Here is a 16,690-nt window from a genome sequence, read left to right as displayed (position 1 = left end):
ACTTCATGACACCCATGCAGACAGACAATAGAGGTACAACTGCTGAATCCTGCACAAATGCACTTTATAAGCACTTACACGAGTGCATGGATCATGCTATCCCTAATAGAACCAAGATGATATCCTCCAAAAAAAGGAAACCAATCTGGTGGTCCTCTGCCATAAACAAACTCTATAACAGAAGAAAGAAACTGTTGCAAACAAGAGTAAAATCCCATGACTGGAGGAACTCCCTGGTCAACCTCAGTAAGAAGCTGAGATCTCTCATAAAATCCTCCAAAGCTAGTTACGAAAACAAAATTGCTACTGACTCTAAAGACAACCCCAAAGCATTCAAAACTATGTCAAGAATCTCAGTGGCAACACTCAGATCTGCTCTGAGTTACAGCACAATGGCACTAAATATACAGAACCAACTGATATTGTCAACATCCTGGCAGATAGGTTCAGTGCTAACGTTACCCCCCTCTCACCCCCTAGAGGGCCCATCTCTATAACAGAAGAATGCAAAGTTCCTGTAATCACAGCTGCACAGATAAAAACACACTTTCCAAAGCCAAGAACACAGCATCCATGGTACTTGATAATATCCCAAGCTGCGTTTTACATGAACTACAGAATGAACTGGCACCCTACCTAAGTACCATGTTCAATCATAGCCTCACCTCAGGTTTTGTGCCCACTGAATGGCGCACATTGATGGTTATCCCACTCCACAAAGGGGGAGCCACGACGGACCCCGGAAACTACCGCCCCATTAGCCTGACGAGCCTGGTCTGCAAGGCCGTGGAACATATCATCATGGAACTCATAAACAAAGACATTGGTAATCGACAAACTCTGGACCCTACCCAGTTCAGCTTTGTAAAAGGCAGATCATGTCTCCTAAACCTGATTGATTTCTTTGAAGCAGTCACCAAAGCCATAGATGAGAGTAAGGTGTTTCATACAGCTTATCTAGATCTCGTCAAGGCTTTCGACATTATCCCCCACTCTGGAATTATAGATAAGCTCACTAAACTAGGTATAAATCCCTATGTCACAAGATGGGTTGCCAACTGGCTCACGGACAGAACCCACACTGTGAAAGTAGTAGACTCCAAATCCGACTTCAGACCAGTGACAAGTGGAATACCACAGGGTTCAGTCCTGGGTCCTCTCCTGTTTGGTATCTACTTCTCTGAAGTACAGGCTAACACAGAAGGTCTTTGGCTAACAGAGTTTGCAGATGACTGCAAACTAGGAGCCATATTTGAAACTCCTAACGATGTGGACATACTACAAAAGGGTCTCACTGAGACAGATGCCTGGTGTCAAAGCCATGGCCTGAAGCTCAATGCCAAAAAGTGTATTGTCATCCCTTTGGTAAAAACTCTGTACCCATGAACTACAACATAAGTGGTAGTCTACTTAATGCCAAAAGTGTGATAAGAGACCTTGGGATACAGGTGGACAGTAGTCTCTCCTTTGATAATCACATCACCACAGTGGTCAGGAAATCCTTCTACGTGGCTCACCTCATCACAAAAGGTTTCTCATCCAGAAAAAAAGAGGTCATTGTTCCCCTCTACTCATCACTCATTAGACCCATTATAGAGTACAACGCCCCTTTTGGTATGTACCTCACAAGACATCTACAACAACTGGAAAGGCCACAGAAATACCTCATAAAAAGGATTACTGGCCTCAAACAGATGCCCTACACAGACTGTCTAAAAAGTAAATGCAGCTTTACTCCGTCGCATATTGCCTACTCAGAGGCAATCTCTGCCTAACATACAAAGCTATGTCAAACCCAGAGCTGTTGGACATGCTCCACTTAAAGAAATCCCAATCCCTCTGAGCTACACGCTCTAGGGACCTAAACCTTGTCACCACAATAAACAGAACATGCTGGAGGGATAGATTCCTGTCACAGAGACTTCCCATACTCTGGAACAGACTACCTATCTATGTCAAACAGAGCTCCTCATTAGCACTCTTCAAGAAAAAATCTTGATGATTGGATGGGAAATAGGAAATTCACCCCAGGGATCACTTCTGTGACTCTGCTCGACAGGGGCACAAGAAAATAATTTTCTTGGGTGGCAAAAGCCCGGGTACCTTTTTGGCTAGGGTTATATAGGGCCTAGGGCTAATAGCCTAGTACCTACCTATGAACCTATGTCACATTTCCACTTTGCTGCCATGCCATTCTGAGCTGCTGTATTGCCCGGCAAGTCTCCTCACTTGAAACAGAAACATACAAAGTTCTGAGAGACACTTGTCAGTCTGCAACACTACCGCCAATCTAACATTATGCAACAAAGGTGCAAACACTTTGATGTGCACTCATGACACATGCCAGCATAAAACACCTGTCATAGCATAGCACTACTGCACTACAAAATGTCTTGTAATGTAATGTAGTCACCCTTTGCATCAGACACATATTTGCATGTCTCTGCATCGATGGTATGAATGGCAGGGATGTGGCACGAGTAGCATCACATGCACAGGGTGTGGTGTGAGGGGGGTGCTAGATGCTTAGGCTGTGCCAAACAGTTGACATCGTGTGTAAGTCAGGAAGGAGTGCTAGTCAAATGAGCCATGGAGAGGTGCCATGCGTGTCTGTTGGTGACCTGCATCTGACAGTGATTTGTGAGTGTGTGTGCATACATAGTCAAGCCATGTGCTAGCCCTACACATGGGTAGGTTGGAATGCTGTGGACCGTACATGGCATAATGGACAGTTCACTGTCTCTGCCCATGAACATGGGAACTGAAGCTGCCAGGAGTGGCACTGGCACCACCATTCTCAGGGTCAGATGTGGTACTAGTCACTGATGGTGACTGGTGTCTGCTGGGCCTGTGCCCCTCACAGGACTGCCCAGGACCACATGCCCATGGCCTTGCATGTTGTGGTTTGGACAGCACCCTCCCTTCCATAGTGCTGGAGGTACTGCCACTACGGAAGCATAATTGTGCACAGGCACGGTGACTCTCAGCAGATGCTGTTGCTGACCTACGGCCATGTGTCCATTACCCTACTCTAACCACATGTTATAGTACAGACAATATATGGTCAAGGACTGACAATGTCTCACTCCGCCATCTGTCCACTACATCAGTGAAATGATGCATGGTTTTACGAATGTGATGGAGGGAGTCATGGATGTCAGACAGTGCTGCATCCATGATCCTGGGCATCCATTTGGTGTTGCATTTGGAATGTGCCTGTGTCTCCATGATGGACCGAAACATGTATCAAGTGACCCACAATGTGACAGGTGACACCTGTGATATATGGTGGATGGGCAGCAGTCCTCCTTCAAGCACCACTGTCAATCTGCCTGTGTGGGACCTCACCAGCTCTCTGGCTATGGCTAGTGTATACACTCACTAATGCCAAAGATGCCACACTCTACTGTTCAATGTCACCACACTCTGACTGTCCGATATCTGTGGCTGCAAGGGATTGGGTATTTGTGTACATACTGATTGTGTGCAGGGACACTGGGGAGAAAGTGGAATGGCAACCAATAAGACAGATTCAGCCCCCAACAATCCCACCTTTGCCTCACTATGGCCAGCATCATCATCAGAGTCTTATGAGAGACTGATGTCAGGTTGTGAGGGGGACATACTCCCACCCCCATGTTCACCTGTGAGGAGGAAGACAAAATAAGTACATTACTAGCTGCACGATTATGTATGGTAATCCACACACATACATCTACAAGTGAGGAGCCACAACTGCATTACACATACCACATGTTATTTCTGATCCCATGCACAACACACAATCAGACTACAACATAGACAGACAAGACAGACTCTTTATAACATGCACTGCAGCTACATCTGGTTAATGTTGCCGGTACTAAACACATGTGAGATAAGCAATATGTCAGTGTATGTGATAGACCTACACCTAAAATACAGTGCACCCACTTTGAGCATACTATACCAGTTCTAGTATCACTGCCTCAGGTATATCCCATCTCCATATTGTGTGTGAACAGGCATCTGTGAGTGATTGTCTCCTGTATAGTAGACTGCACAGACTTTCTCAAAAATAAGTGCAAATGTGTTACTGCTCCTGCAAATTCACATCTGCGATTACCCATTCAATGGATGTCAGTTAACCCCTCCAAAATTGAACATACAAGTATTGTACTTTGGCTAAGTATAACAGTTATGCCTAGGGCAAAATGTCAGCCATTAACATTCTTAGGGTATATATGATCCATACAACAACAGTATAACACTTACCAGGTACAGAACCTTGAACTCTAGCGACACCTGATGTACCTATGGAAATGTGAGGGAGAGGTATTGTCAGCAATACCAAATGTGGCATTGTTACAGGGTAATATGTGCATATTTCAACATGTACAGTAGCTAATGTAATACTGCCTACATTGCTGACATTCTGAGTATGTGTGCAAAACTGCATTAAAACAAAAGCACCCCACCAATTCAGGTAGACCTGACACCCATGTGCTAGTATGCAGAGGCTGCCACATTGACTGATACAGTATTACAATGATGAACACAGGAAGCTTACCTGGATGCTCCTCTGCTGTGGATGCTGTGGCACCCACCTCCACAATGTACAGAGTGATGGATGCATGGGAGCTGGTGGTTGTTCCCAGGTATGCCAGGAAGTCCTCTGTGGCCGAGAGTGATTGTTCTGCTGCTGGGCCTCCACCAGTGGCAGCAAGGTTCCTGGCCACAGTGACAGCCCTTTGCCTTGCAGCATTGACCATATCTGTTGTCCAGTGTTCGACCTGCTTGTAGTTTCTATCCTGTAGGCCTACTTGTTTGACTTTTGCAACAAGGTCAGCCCAAAGAGCTGCACTTTGGTCATGATGCTGGCAAGTCCTGGACAGAATAATGTTGTGATACAGTCTGAGGCAATCCAGGATGACATTATTTTCAGCCTCTGGAAATGGTGGGTGCCTCCATCGATACATCCTTTCTGAAAGATAATAAGAGGGGAGCACATCACAGGACCAGGTATGTTGATATCCCCTAAGTACAGAACCTGCACATCCAAATTGGCCTGTACTATCCATTGCTACCCCCCACCCCACAACCTGCAGTCTATCAACACACTATGTACGTCACTATCATCAGCATAGTAGCAATACTGTTACGTCCATGTGTGCTGTGAGAGAGTGTGCTGCATGTCTCCACACTCATCAATGCCATCTACTGTGGCATGTCCTCTGTGGGCAAAGTGCCACTACTATGCCCTACGGCCAATGTCAGACACATAGGTGTGTGTTATTACAACTATATTGGGGCAGTTCAGTAACATCAGTGTGCCACAATGACAGACAGCAAAGCAAACCTGCTGTAGTATATCCTTCCTGTAGGAATCATACCTCTCCAGTACACAGATGTTTGCCAAATGTGCAAGTGTGCCTGATATACGTGGTCCTTGTGGCACAAATGTGTGGATGTCTGGCAAACTGTTGGGCAATAATTGATGGTTGTTCTCAGAATATGGAGAACCTGGTTATCACACACCAAAACCCTCATAAAACAGTTATGCTACAGTAATATATGTTACTCTGTTGCTGAGGTTTGGCCTGTGTCCCTCCAGTAATGATGGCTATGACCTGATATCCTACTGTAGGAGGGTTGCCAGGTATGTTAGCCATCAAGCACCTAGCCAGAGTACATCTGGGACAGTCAGGGACACCTTTACAATGTCTGAACTATGCCTGTGTGACATTCACAGACTGAGAGGAGCTGTATAACAGCGCATCATGTGATATGACAGCTGTGCCTACCCTAACTTACTGTCAATTTGTCTAACAAATAATCCAGTAGAATTTGTACAGGGGCCAACCACTGTAGGAGGAAACAAGAGAGCCACAGCTGTGATGTAATTCACAGCAGGCACAGCTGAGAGACATGCCTGTAGCTGTTGGACAGCACACTATCACCATGTCATCCCCAGAGATGTACTACAGGCCTACTCTTGTAATCCCTATTCCCCATAACTGCATCCTCCCATCTGTGTCCCATTATATGGAGACTTGTATTTCATACCTGGTAGAGTGATGTAATCCTTTTGTGTACAAATCTTCAAAAAATTGCTTCTGAAATCGCAGTCTGTCTTGGTAAAGCAAGTTAAAGACCTGTTTTCCATAGGCAGCTGCTTGCTTTTTGTAGGTAATGCTCAATAACAGATTATTGCCTGTGCACAATTCTGTGGCTCAGACTTGCTAACTGTATCCAGAACAGCTGGGTAGCACTTTCATTAGCCAATAACATGGCACAACAGTGCAATATTTAAAGCATTCATGTGGGCCTTGGCCCCTTTGTTAGTCTGCAAGATGGACATTAGTGAGGTGTGGAGACTACAGCATTGCAAATGGTAGGTACACATACTGTCCACTGTTGAGATTTATGAGGTATGTCCACACGTTTGCATGCTATGTTTGGCTATTGTCAAATGCCTTTGTGATTATCTGGCAGTTCAGTGTTAAACATTGTGGGTTGAGGTCAGTAAAGGGGAAGAGACATGTGAGTGCCAGACATCATACCCATCAGAATATGCATGCTGCTGCAGTAACTGCTGGTCTATCAGCTCTGAATGTTTGTAGGGGCAGACTGTGACACATGTCCCTGTCACTTGACCTTTGCCCCCCACCCCTTTATGTATGGGTGTTGTGTGGATCCCTTGTTTTAGGGGGGTTGTGAGGTATGGCATGTATGTGGCAGATAGTTTAACATACAGTTGCATATGTTGCAGTCTGCAGCTGCTGTTTTTTTGCCTAGGACTCATAGCGGGGAGTTTGAACACTTTTGAGCACAGGAAGCTGTATGTGTTACTGAGGGAGCTGTGTCCGCTGTGTCGTTACAGCACAGCCAGGGTGAGGGTACCCATAACAGTCCAGTCAAGGCATGTAGTTAAGGTACAGCTGTTATGTAATAGTGCCAATCAGAGAGTAGTAGGAGAGATATATGTAGGCTATACGAATATGTCCAGTGTGTCCTTACATACATGCCTTTGACTTGCTAACATGGGTAGCAATTAATTCAGTAGCAGCAATTAATTCAGTAGCAGCAATCTGTCTTGGTGAAAATTACATGATATAGTCATTATTTGTGTCACAACAATGTAACTGAAGTGCAATGCACCAGATTCAAACTCAAGACTGTGGGTGGCAAAATGTACTGCATGCAAGGCATTTAACAGACTGAGCTAATGAATCACTACTGTAATAGGTGTATTTGCAAGATATATGGGCATGCATACAGTCTGTGACACCAGAATTGCATTAGCATGTGTTTTCTGATGGGTCTGAGGTGTGACACTGAAATGTTTGTCATGATCTTCTAACATCAATCTTTAATGACTTGCCAGTAGTTTAGCAGACACATATGTTTTTGTGAAAACCATGCCAAACCTAGGGGGCACAACTGTGGACATTCTGCAACAGTCCATACAGCTGACAGCTATGCCTGCTATCCCAGGCCTCACATACATTCAATATTATTTACTTGGTTATGTCCTGGTGCAGTGTCTGCATCACAGTCCCATGTACACTGCCAATTTCTTCATTATATGTACTTGTAGTGTGTCAGTGATAATCAGGATATGTTGGTGGAAACAGCTATTCTAATTCAGAGGTGAGTGGCCTAGTTTGCTAATGCACTATGCTGTAGCTGACAGGGGCTTGGGTTTGAGACATGGCAAGGGTAATTATTATGCAGATGTACCTAACACTGTCAGAAACACATACGATGACTAAGGCAGTTTTAAACAGGTTTGTGTGGCACACCGTGCTGCTTAGCTCTGCTTAAACCCATGCTAATTATAAAAAAGAAAAGAAAAAAGTGGTGATAAGAAAGTGATGAAATGGGGCAAGCAGGGGGAAAACATACTGAAAGGCAGGATGGGTGTAGGAAAGGACCATAGCTCTCCATTTCTTGTACAGCAACAGCTGTGCAGGTTGTACAGAATTTGGAATTTGGAGTCTCTCTCCCCAGAGAGAGGGAGAGAGGGGAGTGAGGGCAACATAATTGCGTTGATTAATTCATGTAATAGCTAATTGTATCCAGTGGATGCAGGTGCAAAATTAAGAGCTATGTATGGGTCAATATTTTTTGTGGGACAGGTTCCCTTTTTTTAAGGAGAGAGTGGAATGTTGGGGAAGTGATATAGGTACATGTGGGGAAGTAAGTTGGGCAGGAGAGGTTGCATTTGCAGACAGACAAGACAGACAAGACAGTATACAGGGACTTTATGTGACACATGAGGGGATAAATACCTTGGATGGTGAGGGTGTTGTGGAATCAGAAATCCATGTGCCCCCAGATGGCAGCAGTGTGACTAAGCTCCCCACCCATTGGCAATCAACACTGCTCCTTCACTGCCCTGAAGTTGGCTGTGCTGTAGGCTAGGCGCTGTGGCCACCTTGCCCCTCCAGGTTGGCCAGTCTGCCCTCAATCTGATGCAGGTGGTTCTCATAACCACAATACAATATCCTGCTCACCATCACCAATACCTGATTCTAGGTGACAACCACCTTTCTGCCCCTGGTCCCAGGAGGGGTTGGTCCCTGTCTCCTGAGGAGGTTCCACTCATACGTGGTAAAGAGCCAGTGGAGGAGGCATCACTGACTTGCGTTCCAGATGTGCTGGGACCTGGTGGCATGACCATCTGAGGTAGGATAGGTGGATCATTAGGAACTGGCCTACCCAGTTGAGCTGTGATGTTGAGGTATTTCAATGTGTATAGATTAATAATGAATATAACATTTAGTTAGTTATAACACCATGCCAGAACATTGCAAATAACCCAGTAACATAACATTGCATAGTATATGGAACACAGCAATAAGTGAGATAACAGTCAGTATCATAACAGCATGCTAGTAACAGTTACAGCATAAGGCTAACAAGATAGGCAATTCAACATGTTATGTTAGTATGCAAACATTGTATTACATAACAAAACTAAAACACAAGGACCAACATAATGTTCATAAAGCAACATTTGTTAATAGTAAACCATAACCGATGTATAACAATAATAAATTATGATGAAAATAAGGGGTGGCGAGAGAGAAATACAGTCCATTAGTACCAGTATAGGCTATATAGTTTGCAACAGTAATGTTAATTACTCTACAGGTCTGCCCTTTCTTTATCTATAACAGTGCCTTATAGCTGCTGTAGCATGTACATACCTCTCAAGCTATCAGCTTGGTACAGTATAGGCCAAGTTGTAATACCTACAGGTGTACAGCTACAGAGGACTATTACATATAAGGTGGATCTATATAACTACCAAGGTGTACTGTGGACTGATGTAGTTTGACTGTGCTATTGACATAATTATGTCAATGATAGATCTGTGACAGAGAAATTAGGCAACAGTGATTATAGTCTGTGACAGCATGACACTTAGACCTGTATCGTGTACAGTACAGAGAGTAAACAACTATCATGCCATCCTTGGCAGGCATGGGGTTAGACTGTCAGCAAATATATATAGGCACACCAGGCACACAGCCATACCAAGATTACACATTTTATTTATTGTAATATCTTTTATTAGTATTGTGCTTGTTGCCTTTATTTTCTGACATCTTATCACATTCCTGATCAATGCTGTTAACAATCTGTTACTTCTGAACACACAAATATTAACCCATAATAAGGGCTACTGCACTCATTTATCTGTAATTCATGTGGGGAGAAAATCTGTTAACAATAAATAACTCACATGCATGAAAGTCATGCATGACAGAGATATTAGGTAAACTGTCCATTAATACATCAAATGCAGGTGTACACAATAAACTCTTAGTGGCTGGAAATACCTTTGATGTGTACAAACCATATTGGAGTATTGGGTTGGCTACCAAACCCATATACAGTTGCAGACAGTATATTTGCAGTCTACAGCTATTACAGTTTCATACTTGCCTGCAGCCCAGTACCTCGGAGCAGGAATGCATATAGCTGAAATGCAATGGTTAACACATGACAATCCTGATATATACAATAAACCTTGAGTTTCCTGGTATTACTTCAGATGTTAGTGCAGAAAATTTCATAATGCATATATCTTGTAGTACAGCTCTAAATCTACAGTTTAGCACAACATTCTTTCTTAACCTATCTTGAGTACGTTAGTTGTAATCTTTGTGCTGTTATTTCAGAGCAGATGTTATACTCGATTTCATGAACAACAGTCCTACTTACATGCATATTACACAACACAGCTTTATTAGGGGTATATTCATGCAGTTATTGTCATATTTTTGAGTCTTTATTACACAACATTTGGGATAATGCAGACGTTGTAATACAGCTGTAATTGCACAATTATTGCAGTAGAATCTTTACTTCATTAGCATTATCAGGTTTAATGCTTTAATCTTTATTGCACTATACTTTGCAGTAGACAGTTATTGCTGTACAGCCCTACATGCACATTCATTACATTACACAAATCTGTAAAGTATGTACATACTTACAGTGACTGAATTACTCTATCTTGTGTATTTGATTATAAATTGCAAATTAATCTGTACTCACCACACTCAATGGCACAACCTGGCCAGGTGCCCTAAATGGGCCTGCAGGTTGCGAGCTCTCTCCTCTGCAGCTGTAGGGAGAGAAGCACGCCATTATGCATACCTGTCTATCACACATTCAGATGAAGTATTGGTAAAACAATACTAACAGTGCATACAAACTTGTGGGCCATTCCTGTCCTGATCATCCTGGACCCATGAGTCCAGAAGTCCCCTTTTCCACCACTTCAGATCATCAAAATGATGAAGGACCTGCTCACCTGCACAGGGAATACCTGTTGCACTGGTGAGATAACATACCAGAAGGTCCCAGGCATCTGACTTATACTCCAATACCTGCTACTGGCCCTGCAGCAGCCAGACATCATAGGATTTCACTAGGAATCCAACCATGACCCTGGACTCCAGAATGCCTCACCACTATGCCTGGAAGCGTGCACCCTCTCCAACACCTGCCATAGTTCCTGAATGGTTCAAACTCCAACAGCTTATGCTATATTTCTACCTGTTACACTTAAATAAGCCTGATTACCCATCGTTGTACATAATTGGGCCATTTTTAAAAATTGCTTGGCACCACGCAAACCAGCTTAGCTGAGCTCAGCAGTGCTTAAACTGCCAATGCTTAGCAATGCTTATCAGTGCTCAAACCAGCTAAGCAGTGCTAAAATGTTCCTTGTTTAAGCAGTGCTTGGCAAGGCTTAGCTGTGCTTAGCAGACCTTAGCTGAGCGCAGCAAAGCAGGATTTAAAAATAATTGGCATAATTTGTATTTTCAAAATAAATGCATAATAACCTGTCTGTGTATTCAAACCCTGCACCTACTGCACATAAGGTTGTCACTCTAACCATTTGGCTACATGGATATGCAGAATTCTGCTATACTTTTATATATATCTCTCTACTATGTTTATGCACTGCTGAACCCCATGTCTCTCTTCCCGAATCCACACAGCTATGCTTAAACTTGACCTTTGCATTCATAATTAAATGTACCCAGTTTCTATTTTTAGATGTCTGGCACATGTCTATTGCTGTAAGCCGTGCATAAACAAAATGAATTTAATACATAGGGGTATGTTACTCATCTCCGGACACAGTAAAGCACTCCCTTCTCTGATTCAATAACTGTGTTACATGGCTGTCCCTCAGTAACGCACCTTCATTAATATCCATGGTGCGCTACTGAGGGATACCTTTTACACGGCCATGGTACCTTCCGTGTAGGCTTTACACTATGCCTACATGGATTTTATTAAATCTAGTGGAATATTTTTTCTGGAACTCCATTGCTTTTCCTATTACCAGTTTGTGCTTTCTGGTGCCACTACCTTTTCAAAAACAAGCTTGTAAACCTGGCGATTATTGTTTATATATCATTGGAGATTAGTTTGAATTATCTCTTAATTAAATAAAATAAGTGTCCTTGTTTTCATTTCATCACTCTTTAGTGTTGCTCTTTTCAGAACTGGAATATAAACTGATAATTTCCAGTCCAATTGTCACTGTTGTGTTTTTCAAATTTGATGGCAAATTCCAAGCAATACTGTAACAACATAATTTTGCAGGATTTTAAAAATTTAGATGGAAGTTCATCACTTCCTTTGGCCTTATTAACAAGGCTTTCTAAGGCCAATGTAACTTTACTTGTCCAGATGCCTGGCTGTAGGTCAGTGAACATAGTCATATGTATTAGTGATACATACATCCTTGTATCCTGTCATGTCTTCTAATTTGTTATACTTCTGCTAGGTACTTGCCAATTTTGCCTTTTATCATGCCCACGTTTGCCTGGAACGTTCCCCTCAATATTGTTAATCTTCTTAAAGAGATCTATTGTCTTTCCATGTATATTCTCCAAAATGCAGCATTCATTTTTCTCTATCTTCATTGTCTTTTTATCTCCTTTTTGTTCTACGGCTGCATCTAAAATGTCCAGTGATGATCATTTCGACTTAATTTTCTTTCTGTTTGGAATATTTTTGTTATTACCTCCTGGACAATATCACAATCTACATGCATAGCTCTTATATTTCTCAATCTACCACATCTAATCCCTTAATTATGCTATTTGCCTCATCTACATATTCAATTATTGCCAAAACTTGTATCTTGTTGGCTTGATGGCCTTTCTTGTTTTCTTTAATTTAAATCTAAGCTTTGTTGATGTTCTGAGCCACAGTCAGCTCTAGGGCCTGTTTTTGCTGAATGCATACAGCTCTGCCATCTCAGACTGCAAAGTATGTATTCACTTTGATTTTGACATTGGCCAGATGCTAATATCTATGTGTAAAGCTTTCTTTTAGAATATTGAAAGATAGTGTTTGCAATGACGAGTGAATTATCTAGACAGAATTTTGTTAATCTTTTTGTCCTGTTTCATTTTGTTCTCCAAGACCAAACTACCCTCATTTTTGAAGTGTTCTTTGTCTACCAGCTTTAGCATTCCAATAACTCATGATGAAGGTAATATCTTTTTGAAGTGATTTCTGGAAGGTGCCACAGGATCATAAGATCATAGGAGGTTACTAGGTTAATGGCCTTGGGGTCCTTACAAGCTTAGCCAAGAGTTTATCCCCCAAAAGAAACATCAGTCACCACCTCTTGCCCCTGTCAATGAGGGACACAGGTAGAACCCCTGGAATAAACTTGTGGTGTCCCACTCATCAAGGTTGTGCTTGAACAGGGTCAGTAATATGCTCTGTTTGAAGTGTATGGGAAGTCTATTCCATAGACGGGGCAGCATCTGTGAGACAAACTTGTCTCTCCAGAAGGTTTTGTTAATGTCACATATTAGGTTCAGGCCTTTTGAGCAGGTAGTACATGAAGAGTTAGACTTATGATATGGAGCATTTCTAGTAGGGCAGGGTCTGAGATTACCTTGTAGGTGAGACACAGGTGAGACACAGATTACCTCCTGAGCAATCTGTATGATACCGAATAGAGTGATAGTGATTTGAGCCTGTCCACATAGGACAGCTGTTTGAGGCCATGGATTTTCTTCCTGAGGTATTTCAGTGGCTTTCTAGTGGGTGCAGATGTTTGGAGAGGTACATCCCAAATGGGGTGCTATACTCAACTATTGGTCTAATGAGGGAGGAGTATAGAGAGGTAATAACCTTCTTTTTTCTGGATGCAATCCCTTTACTTATGAGATGAACCAAGTAAAAGGCTTTTCTGACCACTGGTGCTACATGATGGTGGAATGTGAGGTTGTTATCAACCTGAGTACCCAGGTCTCTCACCACAGGTTGTGTGCTTAGGGTGTTGCCGTTGATGTGGTAATCAGAGGGGGGTTCATGTTTTTGCCGAATTGTATGATGATACATTTTTTTTCATTCAGCTTGAGGCCATGACTTTGGCACCTGTCATTAGCTGCTGTGAGACCCTTTAGCAGTATGTTAACATCATTTAGGGAGTCAATGACAGCACCCAACTTACAGTCGTCAGCAGAACTGGTGTGCTACAGGCCTTTTGTCTTTGCCTGTACCTCCAAGAAATAGGTGCCAAACAGAAGGGGTCCCAAGACAGATCCCTGGAGAACACCACTAGTGAAAGAACTGCTATCAGAGGTGGAGGTGCCTACTTTGACTTTGGGAGTTCTGTCAGTGAGCCATTTGGCCACCCACCTGACAAGATAGGGATTTATATCAGATCCTCTTAAATCTGATCAACTTCATCCTCTTAATCATCTGTAGTTTCAGCATAAACTTGTATCATTGCAATGTTGATTGGGTTGCCTTGTACTATGACTAATGTAATTCCACCATTCTGTGGGGGGGGGGGGCTGTAACCAAGCACTGACTTGGCCATCCTATTTCACTAGCTATAAAGGCTATTGCATTTCATCTGCAAGATCCTTGCCTACAGTAGAAGATGTGGCGATCACCTCATGTAAAATGACACACAGTCCATTTTAGTACACTAATTCAGAAGAAGTCAATGTTTATTCTTTCATCTCAGCCTTAACCACATCACTTTTACTTTAATTCTTAGTATTAATGTTTCAGTTCCATTTGTGCAACTCTTTTCAACTTTAAACGTTCTTGTTTTCTCAGAATACCTCAGTAAATGATCATCTTTTTGATTTTAATCCATCTGTAGCATAACCTCTAGAACTATTTACACTTCTCCACTGTTCTTCAGTACAATGCTGGACAACTTTAAGCCTGAGGGTCTTACATTTCAGTGTCATTTCAGCATGTTTCTGGTTAATTTTGTCCATAGAGATTCCTTGGTTAAAGTATTAGATTGGACTGCCCATTACCTTCTCCAGAGGTCAATATGTAGCCTAATCTCTGTGCCATGATTTGTCTGTCTTCAGTGGCACTGTTATAGGCACTGCCAAATATATTTAGGGATGGATTCCGTAAAGCTCACAGAATCAGGCTTATTTTGCTGATATCAGCATGAAACTTGTGGAAAATGTAAAATATATATATTCATTACATGAAATTCAGAATATCTAAGCACACAATGGAGCATTACAGTATCAATGGTGCACTAAATAAATCTGCAAGTAATCCGTAAGTAATAAGAAATGGTTATCCAATCACAGTGTACATCAACAAAGTTACAGAGAGGTATACAGATATATATATATATATATATATATATATATATATATATATATATATATATACATATACATACACACACACACACATACAGTGGATATAAAAAGTGTACACACCTCTGTTAAAATGCCAGGTTTTTGTGATATAAAAAAATGAGACCACAATAAATAATTTTAAAACTTTTCCCACCTTTAATGTGACCTATAACCTGCACAGTTCAATTGAAAAACAAACAAATCTGTTAGGGGAAAATATAAAAAATAAAAACCATACAATAAGCTGGTTGCATAAGTGTGCACACCCTTAAACTAATACTTTGTTGAAGCACCTTTTGATATAATTACAGCATTCAGTCTTTTTGGGTAGGAGTCTATCAGCATGGCACATCTTGACTTGGCAATATTTGCCCACTCTTCCTTGCAAGAGCACTTTAATTCTGTCAGGCTGTGAGGGCATCTCTTGTGCACAGCTCTCTTCAGGTCACCCCACAGATTTTATATTGGACTTAGGTCTGGGCTTTGGCTGGGCTACTCCAAAACTTTAGTTTTCTTCTGGTGAAGCCATTCTTTTGTTGATTTAGATGTATGCTTGGGGTCATTGTCATCTTGAAAGGTGAAATTCCTCTTCATCTTCAGCTTTCTAGCAGATGCCTGAAGGTTTTGGGCCAAAAGTGACTGATGTTTGGAACTGTTCATAATTCCCTCCACCTTGACTAAAGCCTCAGTTCCAGCTATAGGAAAGCAAACCCAAAGCATGATACTGCCACCACCATGCTTCACTGTGGGGTTAGTGTTCTTTTGATGATGCAAAGTGTTGTTTTTGCTCCAAATGTATCTTTTGGAATTGTGGCCAAAAAGTTCAACCTTGGTCTCATCAGACCATAACATATTTTCCCACATGCTTTTGGGAGACATGATGTATTGTTTTGCAAATTTTAGCTGGGCCTGGATGTTTTTCTGTGTAAGAAAAGGCTTCCATCTTGCAATCCTACCCCATAGTCCAGATATATGGGAAATACATGATATTGTTGTCACATGTAGTACACAGCTAGTACTAGCCAGAAATTCCTGCAGCTCCTTCAGTGTTGCTGTAGGTCTCCTGGCAGCCTCCCTGACCAGTTTTCATCTTTTCTTTTTATCAATTTTGGAGGGACGTCCAGTTCTTTGCAACATCTCTGTTGTCCCATATTTTGTCCTTTTTTTGATGACTGTCTTCACTGTGTTCCATGGTGTATCCAATGCTGTGGAAATTTTTTTGTACCCTTTCAACAATGAGATCCCTTTGATGCTTTGTAAGATCTCTGCAAACCATGGCTTTTGCTGGGCAACTGAGTAAATGTCAGGAAAAGCCTACTAGGGCAGCTGAACTTTATTTGGGGTTAATCAGAGTTTTTTAATTGATGGCAGGTGTGTACCCAAGAAGGCTGAATGCTGTAATTAAATCAAAAAGTGCTACAACAAAGTATCAGTTTAAGAGTGTACACTTATGCAACCAGCTTATTTTTTATTTTTTATATTTTTCCCCTAATAGATTTGTCTGTTTTTCAATTGAACTGTACAGGTTA

This window comes from Protopterus annectens, chromosome 6.part0 (genome assembly GCF_019279795.1).
Source record: "Protopterus annectens isolate FY-2018-M chromosome 6.part0, PAN1.0, whole genome shotgun sequence".
NCBI classification, from domain to species: Eukaryota; Metazoa; Chordata; order Ceratodontiformes; family Protopteridae; genus Protopterus; species Protopterus annectens.
This window is presented reverse-complemented; position numbering follows the sequence as displayed.